This window comes from Ambystoma mexicanum, chromosome 4q, assembly GCF_040938575.1.
Source record: "Ambystoma mexicanum isolate Mex_15411 chromosome 4q, UKY_AmexF1_1, whole genome shotgun sequence".
NCBI lineage: Eukaryota > Metazoa > Chordata > Amphibia > Caudata > Ambystomatidae > Ambystoma > Ambystoma mexicanum.
Genome location: NC_090928.1, coordinates 1,276,874,828 through 1,276,890,383, shown reverse-complemented (window position 1 = coordinate 1,276,890,383; position 15,556 = coordinate 1,276,874,828). Strand labels below are relative to the sequence as shown.

The 15,556-nt window shown below is 53.0% G+C and overlaps 1 protein-coding gene across 2 annotated transcripts in view; it reads right to left on the bottom strand.

Moving 5' to 3' along the window:
* The window catches only part of LOC138468365 (transmembrane protein 121-like), a 304,836-nt gene extending 296,547 nt beyond the window's left edge, over nucleotides 1-8,289 (bottom strand). The window contains exon 1 of one of the 2 annotated variants that reach the window (XM_069608898.1): nucleotides 5,457-8,289. The gene's annotated coding sequence lies outside the window, so the exon portion shown is untranslated. The remainder of the gene's footprint in view (nucleotides 1-5,456) is intronic. The other variant, XM_069608899.1, reaches the window with a different exon arrangement.
* Nucleotides 8,290-15,556: the final 7,267 nt, after the last annotated feature.

Genomic DNA, 15,556 nt, shown 5'->3' with positions numbered 1-15,556 from the left:
GCCTAAAGCAAGACAGACCAGCCCTGGCACAGAACACTCATGGGCATGGACAGCCTAAAGCAAGGCAGACAAGCCCTGGCACATAACACCCATGGGCATGCCTCTGGCTAAAGCAAGAGAGAGGACCCCTGGCACAGAACACCCCTGGGCATGGCACAGCCTAAAGCAAGACAGACCAGCCCTGGCACATAACACCCATGGCACAGCCTAAAGCAAGACAGACCAGCCCTGACACAGAACACCCCTGGGCATGGCACAGCCTAAAGCAAGACAGACCAGCCCTGGCACATAACACCCATGGGCATGGCACAGCCTAAAGCAAGACAGACCAGCCCTGGCACAGAACACCCATGGGCATGGCATAGCCTTAAGCAAGACAGACCAGCCCTGGCACAGAACACCCATGGGCATTCCCCAGCCTAAAGCAAGACAGACCAGCCCTGGCACAGAACACCCCTGGGCATGGCACAGCCTAAAGCAAGACAGACCAGCCCTGGCACATAACACCCATGGGCATGGCACAGCCTAGGGCATGGCACAGCCTAAAGCAAGACAGACCAGCCCTGGCACATAACACCCATGGGCATGGCACAGCCTAAAGCAAGACAGACCAGCCCTGGCACATAACACCCATGGGCATGGCACAGCCTAAAGCAAGACAGACCAGCCCTGGCACAGAATACCCATGGGCATGGCACAGCCTAAAGCAAGAAAGACGAGCCCTGGCACAGAACACCCATGGGCATGGCACAGCCTAAAGCAAGAAAGACGAGCCCTGGCACAGAACACCCATGGGCATGGCACAGCCTAAGGCAAGACAGACCAGCCCTGGCACAGAACACCCATGGGCATGGCACAGCCTAAAGCAAGACAGACCAGCCCTGGCACAGAACACCCATGGGCATGGCACAGCCTAAAGCAAGACAGACCAGCCCTGGCACATAACACCCATGGGCATGGCACAGCCTAAAGCAAGACAGACCAGCCCTGGCACAGAACACCCATGGGCATGGCACAGCCTAAAGCAAGACAGACCAGCCCTGGCACAGAACACCCCTGGGCATGGCACAGCCTAAAGCAAGACAGACCAGCCCTGGCACATAACACCCATGGGCATTCCCCAGCCTAAAGCAAGACAGACCAGCCCTGGCACATAACACCCATGGGTGTGCCCCTGCCTTTGGCTGATAGACCACCTTTACTACCCACCATCCACAGGCACAGTGCAGCCCGGGGCACTAAAGGTCTGCCCTGATAGACATACCCTTTCCCCTCCGGGGGCATCCTCACTGGCTGTGATACTCTGAGTAGTGGATTGTGGCTGATAAGTTGCCCCCCGTTTCTTATGGGTCAGGCAAGGAAATGGCTGCCCAAGGCATGGGATGGAAAGCGGGCTTCTTTTGTCCAGGGTGGCACAGGACCTTTTGCTGATGACACTCTGGCATCCCCACGCTTGGGATGGATATCGGAAGGGGGGAATGGCCACGCTTCAGAAGGTTGGTTTCAGGATCACCCATTCCTCCAGGTGGCACTGGGGTTGACCATTTTCGGGTACAAGCCTCCTGTGGTGGCGAGTGAGGCATGTGGAACTGCACAGACCCCAGGCATGTTTGTCATGCGTGCACCTTCTGAAGCCTCACAACTTTGTGATCGCTCCAGCGGTGGGTGGGCTTCTGCCCACCGTGCATAGAAGTTCCTCCGGAAGAGGGGGCCCTGAGCACATTCAGAGCCCCTGCTTCCGTGAGCCGGAAACCCCACAGTGCTTCAAGACTGGGCGAACCTGGGTGCTGCCTGACCCCTGGGACCATGGGGTGGTGCTGTGGTGGCCAGGGCGAGGCGGCCTGGTACTCGCAGCTCTCCCCTGGTTGCACGAGGACTACCTCAATACGCAAGGAGTGACAGCCACACAAAGTGGTGTGATGCATGGAGTGTGGGAGTTTATAAGCAGCTGTGCACGATATGGTGCTCAATTAAAGGCCCGCTCTGTGCACAACAGCACCCTGTGTACAAATGTGTTCTACACCAGCAATTGCGGTCTGCGTTTTGAGTTGAGCCCCTTCTGCAAGTGTGCTCTTTCTCGGCCTTTGTGTTCCATGTGTACCCATTGTGCGCCTGTGTATGTGTTACAAACTCTGATACGGCATTTTCCTTTCTGTTTTTCTATGAAGCATGTGTGATGCAATGAGACTGAGCTACAGCTGAACACCTGTGCCAAGCCAAACGCAGTAATGTGGAATGCGTGTTACGCCTCGGGCAGCCCTTTCTGAGAGAACTACACAGCTGACGGCAATGCAGCCCTTCCTGAGAAATACACAGCTGATGATAAGGCAGCCCTTCCTGAGAAATACACAGCTGATGATAATGCAGCCCTTCCTGAGAAATACACAGCTGACGATAATGCAGCCCTGCCTGAGAAGTACACAGCTGACGATAATGCAGCCCTTCCTGAGAAATACACAGCTGACGATAATGCAGCCCTGCCTGAGAAGTACACAGCTGACGATAATGCAGCCATGCCTGAGAAATACACAGCTGACGATAATGCAGCCCTGCCTGATAAGTACACAGCTGACGATAATGCAGCCCTGCCTGATAAGTACACAGCTGATGATAATGCAGCCCTGCCTGAGAAGTACACAGCTGACGATAAGGCAGCCCTTCCTGAGAAATACACAGCTGACCATAATTCAGCCCTGCCTGAGATGTACACAGCTGACGATAATGCAGCCCTTCCTGAGAAATACACAGCTGATGATAATGCAGCCCTGCCTGAGATGTACACAGCTGACGATAATGCAGCCCTTCCAGAGAAGTACACAGCTGATGATAAGGCAGCCCTTCCTGAGAAATACACAGCTGACCATAATTCAGCACGCAGCCCTTCCTGAGAAATACACAGCTGACCATAATTCAGCACGCAGCCCTTCCTGAGAAATACACAGCTGACCATAATGCAGCCCTCTGACCATAATGCAGCCCGCAGCCCTTCCTGAGAAATACACAGCTGACCATAATGCAGCCCACAGCCCTTCCTGAGAAATACACAGCTGACCATAAAGCAGCCCACAGCCCTTCCTGAGAAGTACACAGCTGACCATAATGCAGCCCACAGCCCTTCCTGAGAAATACACAGCTGACCATAATTCAGCACGCAGCCCTTCCTGAGAAATACACAGCTGACCATAATGCAGCCCTCTGACATAATGCAGCCCACAGCCCTTCCTGAGAAATACACAGCTGACCATAATTCAGCACGCAGCCCTTCATGAGAAGTACACAGCTGACCATAATTCAGCACGCAGCCCTTCCTGAGAAATACACAGCTGACCATAATGCAGCCCTCTGACCATAATGCAGCCCACAGCCCTTCCTGAGAAGTACACAGCTGACCATGATGCAGCCCACAGCCCTTCCTGAGAAATACACAGCTGACCATAATTCAGCACGCAGCCCTTCATGAGAAGTACACAGCTGACCATAATTCAGCACGCAGCCCTTCCTGAGAAATACACAGCTGACCATAATGCAGCCCTCTGACCATAATGCAGCCCACAGCCCTTCCTGAGAAGTACACAGCTGACCATGATGCAGCCCACAGCCCTTCCTGAGAAGTACACAGCTGATGTTCTATATTTGTATATAACCTAAACACAGATTGTAAACCTTTCTGCATCCTGTATATTAATTGTTTTTAACCATTTGACTATACCGCATCAATGTAAATATGTAATTTGGACATCTCTGCACTATTGTAAATTCTGTAACATTGTAAATTCCAGATCCTGGTAACATTGTAAGCTTCCCATGTTCTTTCTCTGCTGAGCCCAGTTACCTTTGGGTCTGGCGCGCATTATAAATTAATAAACAAACAAACCAACAAACTGCTGGATCCGATCCCCAAGGCCAGAGGCTGCCTTGCAGATATGAGAGAGAAAGCATTTCACAGCCCCAGCTACACCCACCCCACCCCGCCCCCCCTTTTCTCTGAAATTGACCTTGTATGCTGTTTCACAGGTGGGGAATGGATGGGTTTAGCCACTCCATGTCTATATAAGGATGAGCCGCGGGGGGAGGGCGTGGGGGGGGGGGGGGTGAGAAGCCTCCCATGCCATTGCTCTCTGCTTCCGGTCTCTGCCTGAGGGGTGGTGGAGGAGCAGGACGAGCCTGTGACGTATGTGTGTATGGGTGCATTCTGGTGTGGTAGTTCTCGCTGGATTTTGCAGTGCTTTCATGTGTGTAACATGTATGTTTGTCGTGTATGCATAGCAGTGCTCATTTATGCGTGCGTGTTATCTAGGCGTGGGCCTCCGTATATGCGCCTTGCGTGTGTGTGTTTCTGTGTGTAGATGGGGTGTTTGCGTTGTGTGTGCGTTTGCATGTGTATGTGTGGGTTGGCATGTATAAGCCGTTCTGTGGGGACACGTGTGTGTGCGTGTGTGTGGGCAGGCACGTATCACCCGTTCTATAATAAGCGCGTTTGCCAGAATAATGTCCGCTTGTGTGTGTGTGCGTTGGGAGGGGGGGGGGGTCATTGTGAAGCCACTGAGCGAGTCGTGTGCGGTTAGTGTGCACCCAGTGGCATCCAGTCAGTGGCTTTTCAGTTCGGGGTGGCTAGAGGCTGATTGTGTGCTCAGTGTGTGGCCACTGCGTGGTCATTCCATGGTCTGAAAAGAATCAGTGTGTAGTCAGTGCTCACCTAATCGGTGAGAACACAATCAGTGGGTGATTAGTGTGAGGTCTTGGTAGGCAGTAGGTGTTGAGTAGGTAGTCGGTTGGTAGTCAGTGTGCAGCCAGCGGGTAGTTCTTGTGCAGTCAATGGGTTGTCACTGTGCAGCACGTGGGTGGTCAGTGTTTAACAAGTTTGGGCACTGCAAATCCAGTGTGTGCTCTGTGTGTGCGTCCAGTGGGTAGTCCCTGCACGGGCAGTGTGTCTTCAGTAAGCTGTCAATGGGTGGTGATTGTACAGTTGGCGATGTGTGGTCAGTGTGCGGCCCGTGTGCAGCCGCAGTGTGGCCGGTGTGATCTCAGAGTGCATCCGGCGGGCGGTCATTGTGCACCAGTGAGTGATCAGTGTGCAATCCGTGTTTTGTCAATATGTGGGTGGTCAGTGTACAGTGGTATACCGGCAATGGGTGCCAGTAGGTGGTCAGTGTGATGTCAGGCGGTGGTCTGTGTGTGGTCAGAGTTCATCTAGTGGGTTATCAGAGTGCAGCCAGTAAGTCTGGCCAGTGGGTGGTCAGTGTGTGGGGAATGTGTGCCAGTGTGATGTCAGTCGGTCGCCAGGGTGCCTCCGGTTGGTTGGTGGTCCGTGTGCAGCTAATACGTGTGTCCATGGAGGGTCAGAGTGTCCAGTCGCTGCGAGGTCGGTGTTTGGTCAATGCACAGTCAGTCAGCGCATGGTCAGTGGGTAGTCAGTGTGCTGCGGCGCGGGATGCTCGCACGTGGGACGCACGCACCTGCTGCCGGGCATCACCTGCGCTGCCTGTGGGTCCCATGGATGGAGGGAGGCGGAGAGGGTCACGAGAGTTCACCAAAGTCCCCCAAGGTCAAGAACTCAGCTCCCGCGCGATCCATCCACCGGAAGTCCGCGAACTCTTCGGTTGTGATTCCTGTGTGCAAGGCCCCCATCCGCCTCACCTACCGCTCTCTCTCAGGACGCCTTGGTGATGCCCAGGAGAGGGCAGCGGGGTGCCCGCGTCAATCTTCCCTGAACAGTGCCTTCTCTGCGTGCCAGCTGGCTCTTCAGAAGCGAATCTGACCCATCGAACCAGTTGAAATCAATAACTAGTCTTCCATGGTGAACGGACCGAAAGGATGGGCTTGCGGTCCATATCCGAGGTTAATGCCCCCTAGTTAAGCGAATAGTCCCAGGGCTGCTGCCCTGCCAGCGGGGCCCAGGGGGTGGGCACAGAGGGTTAGGGCAGAGCAGTCTCAGGGACCGGCCGTTTTAGGGTGCGGGGCTCAGTGTGCCAGTCGGTGCGCGCAGAGCGTTATGCGGGCCAGTCTCGGGGTGCGGGCTTCGGGCACTCCACTGCTCCGGTAGGGGGGAGGTGGGGGGTGAGGGCCGGTGCCGCCCAGGACACTTTCACGCCTGCTGTCCGGCCATCTGTACACAGGGCGAGTGACTCCGAATTTCAACAGACCGTCACTTTATACGTCACCTGTGGCAAGCATTGGTGCACCGGAGCCTCGCTCCATAAATCGACTCGCTGACGAGTTCATAATTGCACAGGACCGTGGCTTCCGCAATCGATCGGGCGATGGGTTCAGGTGCACGGGACCACGCGTTTACCAATCAATGAGTTAATGAGTTCGTATTTCTATAGAAAGGCACGTTTACCGATCAAGCGCCTACCAGTCTGTACTGCTATACGGCGGCGGGACATCGAGTTCACTAGGCATGGGAGGAGGAGGGCAAGTGTGCCAGGAGGGACCGCCTGCGCCCAGGCACTTCCCGGGTCCTCTCCCCCAGCTCCTGCGTGTGGGCACCAGGGAGCAGAGGGCTGGCACTTCTCCCCGTGCCTGCGTGTGGGTACCAGAGAGCTGGCACTTCTCGGGTCCTCTCCCCCAGCTCCTGCGTGTGGGTACCAGAGATCAGAGTGCTGGCACTTCTCGGGTCCTCTCCCTCAGCTCCTGCGTGTGGATACCAGGGAGCAGAGGGCTGGCACTTCTCCCCGTGCCTGCGTGTGGGTACCAGAGAGCTGGCACTTCTCGGGTCCTCTCCCCCAGCTCCTGCGTGTGGGTACCAGGGAGCAGAGTGCTAGCACTTCTCGAGTCCTCTCCCCCAGCTCCTGCGTGTGGGTACCAGAGACCAGAGAGCTGGCACTTCTCGGGTCCTCTCCCCCAGCTCCTGCGTGTGGGCACCAGGGAGCAGAGTGCTAGCACTTCTCGAGTCCTCTCCCCCAGCTCCTGCGTGTGGGTATCAGAGACCAGAGAGCTGGCACTTCTCGGGTCCTCTCCCCCAGCTCCTGCGTGTGGGCACCAGGGAGCAGAGTTCTGGCACTTCTCGAGTCCTCTTCCCCAGCTCCTGCGTGTGGGCACCAGGGAGCAGAGTTCTGGCACTTCTCGAGTCCTCTCCCCCAGCTCCTGCGTGTGGGTATCAAAGACCAGAGAGCTGGCACTTCTCGGGTCCTCTCCCCCAGCTCCTGCGTGTGGGCACCAGGGAGCAGAGTTCTGGCACTTCTCGAGTCCTCTTCCCCAGCTCCTGCGTGTGGGCACCAGGGAGCAGAGTTCTGGCACTTCTCGAGTTCTCTCCCCCAGCTCCTGCGTGTGGGTACCAGGGAGCAGAGTTCTGGCACTTCTCGAGTCTTCTTCGCCAGCTCCTGCGTGTGGGCACCAGGGAGCAGAGTGCTAGCACTTCTCGAGTCCTCTTCCCCAGCTCCTGCGTGTGGGTACCAGAGATCAGAGGGCGGGCACTTCTCGAGTCCTCTCCCTCAGCTCCTGCCTGTGGGTACCAGAGATCAGAGGGCTGGCACTTCTCCCCGTGCCTGTGTGTGGGTACCACGGAGCAGAGTGCCGGCACTTCTCGAGTCCTGGCACTTCTCGAGTGCTCTCCCCCAGCTCCTGCGTGTCCGTGTGCGGAGCAGAGTGCCGGCACTTCTCGAGTCCTCTCCCCCAGCTCCTGCGTGTGCGGAGCAGAGTGCCGGCGCTTCTCGAGTCCTCTCCCCCAGCTCCTGCGTGTCAGTGTGCGGAGCAGAGTGCCGGCGCTTCTCGAGTCCTCTCCCCCAGCTCCTGCGTGTGCGGAGCAGAGTGCCGGCGCTTCTCGAGTCCTCTCCCCCAGCTCCTGCGTGTCCGTGTGCGGAGCAGAGTGCCGGCACTTCTCGAGTCCTCTCCCCCAGCTCCTGCGTGTCCGTGTGCGGAGCAGAGTGCCGGCACTTCTCGAGTGCTCTCCCCCAGCTCCTGCGTGTCCGTGTGCGGAGCAGAGTGCCGGCGCTTCTCGAGTCCTCTCCCCCAGCTCCTGCGTGTCAGTGTGCGGAGCAGAGTGCCGGCACTTCTCGAGTCCTCTCCCCCAGCTCCTGCGTGTCCGTGTGCGGAGCAGAGTGCCGGCACTTCTCCCAGCTGCTGCGCGCGGGTACCAGCGAGCAGGGAGACGGATGAGGATGCAGGCGCCGGTTGCTAGGAGGCGGGGGATGCTGTCGGAGCTCGGAGGGTCTGCGGCAGTCCCTGGCAGCTGGACCACAGCACTGTGCGCACCAAGCAGCCCAGTGTATTGATCTGGCAGAGGGAAGCGGTGAATTACACTGAGTCAGGCAGCGGCGGCAGAGATGAATAGCTGCGCCCCCTCCCCCCGCGTGGGACCAGGGAGGGACTCATGAAGGCTGGGGAGCAAGAGGAGGGGGGGGCAGGATCAGAGGGATCTCCCTGCACTACGGGGAGCAGGCAGCCTCCTAGCTGAGAGCACAGGAAAGGGCAACTGAGCATTAGGATCCAAGGAATGAGCTCAGCCATGATCACTCAGTGGCAGTGATACTGGGAGAGGAGACCTCAGTGACGGACGATGGCGGTACGGGAGATAAGTCCCCGGCCAAGGAGCGACACATGGGGGAGGCATCCCCCTCAAGCCGTGTCCTCGCATACACTAGCACGAATAGCCGAGACTTCAGTCACTGTCACTGACCTCAGCCCTCATACACAAGCAATAACCTCAGCCCTCTTTCACAGACAGTATCCTCAGCCATGGACAGGGACCACAACCCCCAGGCACAAACAGGGGCCTCAGCCCCGAGCCACCTGCAATGGCTGCAGCCCTCAGTCACAGACACTGACCTCAGCCCTCATACACAAGCAATGACCTCAGCCCTCTGCCGCAGACAGTATCCTCAGCCATAGACAGGGACCAGAACCCCCAGGCACAAGCAGGGACCTCAGCCCAGAGCCACAAGCAATGGCTTCAGCCCTCAGTCACAGACACTGCCCTCAGCCCTCATACACAAGCAATGACCTCAGCCCTCTGCCGCAGACAGTATCCTCAGCCATAGACAGGGACCAGAACCCCCAGGCACAAGCAGGGAGCTCAGCCCCGAGCCACCTGCAATGGCTGCAGCCCTCAGTCACAGACACTGACCTCAGCCCTCATACACAAGCAATGACCTCAGCCCTCTTTCACAGACAGTATCCTCAGCCATAGACAGGGACCAGAACCCCCAGGCACAAGCAGGGGCCTCAGCCCCGAGCCACCTGCAATGGCTGCAGCCCTCAGTCACAGACACTGACCTCAGCCCTCATACACAAGCAATGACCTCAGCCCTCTGCCGCAGACAGTATCCTCAGCCATAGACAGGGACCAGAACCCCCAGGCACAAGCAGGGACCTCAGCCCAGAGCCACAAGCAATGGCTTCAGCCCTCAGTCACAGACACTGCCCTCAGCCCTCATACACAAGCAATGACCTCAGCCCTCTGCCGCAGACAGTATCCTCAGCCATAGACAGGGACCAGAACCCCCAGGCACAAGCAGGGACCTCAGCCCCGAGCCACCTGCAATGGCTGCAGCCCTCAGTCACAGACACTGACCTCAGCCCTCATACACAAGCAATGACCTCAGCCCTCTGCCGCAGACAGTATCCTCAGCCATGGACAGGGACCACAACCCCCAGGCACAAGCAGGGACCTCAGCCCCGAGCCACCAGCAATGGCTGCAGCCCTCAGTCACAGACACTGACCTCAGCCCTCATACACAAGCAATGACCTCAGCCCTCTGCCGCAGACAGTATCCTCAGCCATAGACAGGGACCAGAACCCCCAGGCACAAGCAGGGGCCTCAGCCCCGAGCCACCAGCAATGGCTGCAGCCCTCAGTCACAGACACTGACCTCAGCCCTCATACACAAGCAATGACCTCAGCCCTCTGCCGCAGACAGTATCCTCAGCCATAGACAGGGACCAGAACCCCCAGGCACAAGCAGGGACCTCAGCCCAGAGCCACAAGCAATGGCTTCAGCCCTCAGTCACAGACACTGACCTCAGCTCCCAGTCACAGACATGGGGCCCGATTCATAGAATGTTTTGCAAGGTTCAAAGTGACTTTCCACTGCCGACACAAACCCTGATTCAGGGAGCTGTGCAAAGTGTATTTTTGCCGTGCAAAGTCAGTGCATAGTAATTTTTCCAGTGCAAAATACACGTTGCACGGCTCCACGAAGCAGGGTTTCTGTCGGCAGTGCAAATTCACTTTTCAGCAGTGCAAAGTCACTTTGAACCGTGCAAAAAATTCCATGAATCAGGCCCCTGGCCTCAACCCTCAGTCACAAGCATTGGTCTCAGTAACAGACAATAAAACTTGGTGATCAGGCCTCAGTTACAGGCAAAGCCCTCATTCCCACGCAGCGACACTGGGAGATCAGGCTTCAGCCAGAGGCAGCCAGTGATACTGGGAGATCAGGCTTCAGTCAGAGGCAGCCAGTGATACTGGGAGATCAGGCTTCAGTCAGAGGCAGCCAGTGATACTGGGAGACTGAGGGCTAGGTCACCATCTCTCACATAATCACAGGTCTGGACAATTCAAGCTCAGTCTGCAGCCACAGACACTGAGAACATGACAGGAGACCTGCCGTCAGTCACACAGAGTGTTATTGGAGAGCTGACCTCAGTCATTGTGAGGAATTCAACCCTCCACACGGTGGGTGTGCTCCCCGACCCCCCGCACCTCCCCCGCATGGCCAGCCTGATGAACTAACAAAGGCTCCATGGATCTGTCCCCAGCTCTTTTGTTGGGCCCTGCAGCTGCTGGCAGAAATTATCATATGCACAGGGTGTACTTCAAACAGGCCCACATGGGGCCTGGCTGCGGAGGTTAACAAAGGAGACAGGAAACCCCAGCAACCTTTCATATGCATCTGTGTCAACCTGAAGCCAGCTCCCGGCCTCAGTATCGATGGCAGTGAGTGGTCATGTCTGGGACTGCCTGTTTGCAGTAGTCCACCCTGCAGGGGGACCCCAGTCATAAGGTACGAGAACGTGGTTTGGAGGAGCCAGAGAGTCCGGTCTCACCAAAGGGAGACCTGCTGATTTAATCAGGAGCCACCTAGAGTTCCATTAACCAGAGAGACTCTTTGATCAACAACAGACAGGACAATGGGAGGGACTTAGTATCACATGCTTTCACCCCTTTACCGTTCCTGTTGCAAAGCACTCTGGTTATGACCTCACACATACAGGAGTTTGTTGGTAGGGACCCCAGTATTGGTTCATTAAGGTCGGCTTAGCCTATACCAAGCATTGTGGCCCATTTGGCTTTAAGATCATCTGATGAATTTGCAAGGAGTAGCAAAAAAACAACTAATCATTGGACCCTGGCTGAAGGTACAGTCTGCCTTCAGCTTCCGCCATTGAAGGAAGGCCAGGACCTCCAAAGAGGGAATCCCTTCCCTAAACATCTCCCAGAGAACAGAGGGAGATACTGAATCCAGAGGGCTCTCACAGAACCAGTGCCCAGCCAGCACACAGCATGCCCTTCTAGGCTATGCAGCAGGCTTCCTAGATAGGAAGTGCCAGAAGGTTTCTGAACCCAAAACCAAGGACAAGGTAGCTGCCTGCAACACACTCCTCAGCTTTGCGCCGTCCACCTTAAAGGACTGTACTCCAGAGACCCCCGGCCGGCCCATAGGGCTGAGGTTTTCTCCAAAGTACTTTAAGACGAGATAGCTGCACCCTCGAGATGGACGGGAGTGCAGATTTATTACTCCAACACCAATCAATAAGGACAACTCACTGGTTTGGCAAAGGGAGTCTTTTTAGTGAAAAGTACAAAAAACAGTGAGTCATGGAAATCAGCAGTGATGCGATCATCCTTCTCGCTGAAAATCCAATGAACTTCATAAAAATCATAGTATTTATACTGAAAACTGGTCATAATTGACGTATAACATTCAAAAGTTAATATACAATTCTATTGGTTAGGAAAAGGTAACTTTAATATAGGTACTATATCTGTATATGGTAACAGAGTGAGGGGATTGGGGAAACACTGTCAGGTGGGCGTCTAAGCCCTTCCTTCAAAAATGACTACTGTAGATGTCACTAAAAGTATGACGTCCCATTGGTTCTACTAACTATAGGACCCTAGATTATTTGGTCCATTGTGATTGGGTTGGCACCAACCCCATGCATAGATTTCCACTTTGCTTAGCAGCACACAGAATGGTCAGCCAGGTGCAGGGTGCCCCCTAGTTACCCGGCCTTTCTCCAATTAAGGTTACAATCAATCATCGCTTCAGCAACTATGTGCCAATTATTTTACTGTGGTTGGCCTCGAAACTGCATCTTCTGTCTGGAAAAGGTCTGATATCTCTGCCTGGGCGGATGCCAAGCGTAGGTGTGAACTTGTGCTTCTCCTCGCTCGGCTGGTCACGAGCTTCCCACACCGTGAATTTGTCTAGTTTCTCTCAATTTATGCATTTGATTCTTATTCAGCTTGCCACCTGCCTACGCCTCCTTAACTTGACCTTTCAGAGACAGGATATTCTGTTCTTAAGTTTCAATTATATGTAGCTACTGTTCGTTCCTTCTATTGGTATGACCTTGGCTCTCCTGGCACGAGTTGCATCTGCTGAGTTTCGATTCAGCCGTCTCTTCTCGTTTTGCTAGAATATGAATCTCTGCTCATTCTGCCTTTAGCAACCTGGGTTGATTCTGCTTCATTTGCAAAGTGGAATTACACGTATTTTTTTATATATTTTTTTTCAATTTGTTATATTCAAATACATTATTTTTTCAAAACATTGTCTGTGCCTCTGATAAGTGAACTTTCTATTTGTTTTACTTGTGCTTAGCTTGCGTTTTCGGCCAACAATAGGCCCTTTGTTTCCGTTTCCTCTTTTACAAGCGAAAGTCTGCATGTGGTTGTGTAAATGGGGGAAGAACACCATAAAGATCTTCGTCTTATTTAGCTGATTCCATTGTTTAAGAGGAGTTTTCAAGAAGGATCATCACATGTTGAAGTATTTTTGCCATTGCTGTGAGCCACGTCGGTTTATCGCCACTAATCATCCTTGACCACCAGTAGTGTTCCGGCTCCAACGAAGGGTCAGACGCAAAGTATTGCATGTATGATGTCCTAAGGGCTTCTGTTTTCGAGCACCTATGGAGGAGATGACGTATTGTTTCCTTATCATTTGCTCATGACAAAGTCTGCAGTCGCTTGTGTCAGAGAGTCCTCTAATAGCTCTAATTTCGGTAGTTGGAAAAAGATTGAGCCTTGCTCTTAAAAGGCAGTTTCTTGCTTGTCTGCTCGGAAATTGTTTAATGTAGCCCTGAAGTTCATTTGTTTTTTTTATGTTTGGGGCAAGTGAAGAGTTAGTTTGTTTTCCGAGGCTTTTGACAAGGTTTGTATCCAGTCTAGTTCTTTAATTTTCCTCTGGATCTTTGTCGGGTTTAGGAGCAGTTATTCCTCGTCGCTCTCAATGGATTTCAAAAGGACAAGCATGTCTTTCCTCCAGGTTCGTAGCATCTTGTTTGTGTCTGTTGCCAGCTCAGTTTTTATTAATTTGTAGAGCAGTGGACTCGTGGGTAGCAGGCATTTTCTATATAGTCTCAAGGAATTGCAGTTCATAGTCCCTTGTAAAGACAGGAGGCTCAGTTCTCTACGAATCGAGGCCACTGGTGTAGAAGTAGGTAAAGCAAGAACTGTTCTCCAGTAGTACGCTTCAAGTTTCGGCCATATCTCGGATGGTAGCAATAACATGGCTTCCACTCCGTAAGTTATTGATGGCACTGGCTCCGTAAGTTATTGATGGCACTGCTTTCATTTTGTAAATGTTTATAGCCGGATTGTCAAAAACCGACCGAATTTCTGGTCGATTGCTTTGCCTTGGGTTGCCAGTTTCTTGATTTTTGAATGAAGGACTTCTTGCATGGCTAATTCATTTTTGGAACAGTCCAATATTATACCCAGGTATTTAAAGTTTTGCACTTTTTCAATCACCTCAGCAACTATGTGTCAATTATTTTACTGTGGTTGGCCTCAAAACTGCATCTTCGGTCTGGAAAAGTTCTGATATCTCTGCCTGGGTGGATGGCAAGCGTAGGTGTGAATCCATGCTTCTCCTCGTGACGTCACCATTCGTCTTCCATTAAGACCTTTTTGGTTTCTTCAGGGACTGTACTTAGGTAATCTTCATTTCGTCTCATTTGCTGGTAAGGTTTCCTTAATGGATACCTCACTGTCCATGGTTTTCTTGGAATCGGTACTTCAATAGGTGTTGCTCTCTTAATAGGTACTGGGCAGAGCCCTACTGTGGCTCTCTGCTGATTTATCTGCTCATCATTCATCACATATTTTGGTGTGAACGTTCCTGGTACTTCAAAATGGGCGACTGGAGTGCAGGCTTTATTTGGGACCTCCTCTACAGGACGACACAAGCCCATTGAAGAAGCTGGGAGAAGTGCCTCAAAGAACATCTACCGACATCTGCCTTAAAGGACATTTTCGAGCCAGTTAAGTTCCTCGAGTTGCAACCGAGTGCAACGCTGGCCGTTGTTATGCCACAATTGTTTAAAGACATCCAAGACATCTCAACCAGTGCTTCAGAGCCGCCGACCAGCACTGAGACAATGATTCCTGATCCAGAGCCACTGTCTAGGCCAGCCTGCAGTCGTTCGTTTAGCTTCACTCACCGGACTGTCTTGCTGCTTGATACCCGCAACTGACTCCCGCCTTGAACTCTGTCACTGAAGCCTGCAAAGTGCAGTGACGCAGATTCAACCCTGTCGAGCACAAGGTACATTGTGGTTCTGTCCCCCTGGTCCTTCCCAGAAGAACCCTGGAGACATTTTAAGAACCATTGCCCCCTTTGTGCTGAAGCCATTTAACCTGTTCTGGTTATTTTTGTTTTTTAATTTTTTAATTTTTTTATTTGTTTATGACTCACAAGTCTTGACAAAATTATTAAAACAAATACAATTCATACTTTAAAAATGTTCACCAAAACATTTCAATCATTCAAAAAAAAATAAAAAAATGACCATACTGACTATCCTCCTGTCAGTATCCAGACTACATCCCTTTTCCTTCTTTGAAACTGTCTGTCCTCTGCATTTGTACAGGGTGAGTTGTATTTCATGGTGTTGCTTGAACTGTGTGTTGTGATATAAATAAAGTAGATATTTTTATCATTGGGTAATAATTGTATTTTCGCTGTGTTGCAACTAACCAACGATCCACAATCCTTCGGAGATAAGCCTGTCATTCAGTCAACGCTACCAAAATTAGACAAAGAGGTTAATATTTTGCTTGCGTTTCCATTCTGTTCAGATCCTTTCTGGTGTACTAGAGGTGTGTGGCTCATTGATGGTTTAGAAACCGATATTCATCCCTGGACCACTGGTGCCCCAGAAGCTGATTCGTCACAGTCATAGCTCAGACCTTAGTCACACACAGGGACAGTAGAAAATTAAACCTCAATCAAAGGCAGTGACATCAGACCCCAGTCGCAGGCATTGCATCTGGGAGACAGACCTCAATTACAGACAGATCAGACCTCAGTCCTAGACAATGACACAAAAGAGCAGTCGCCTGTCAAAGAAAGTGACCTCACTCACAGACCATGGCACTCGGAGATCA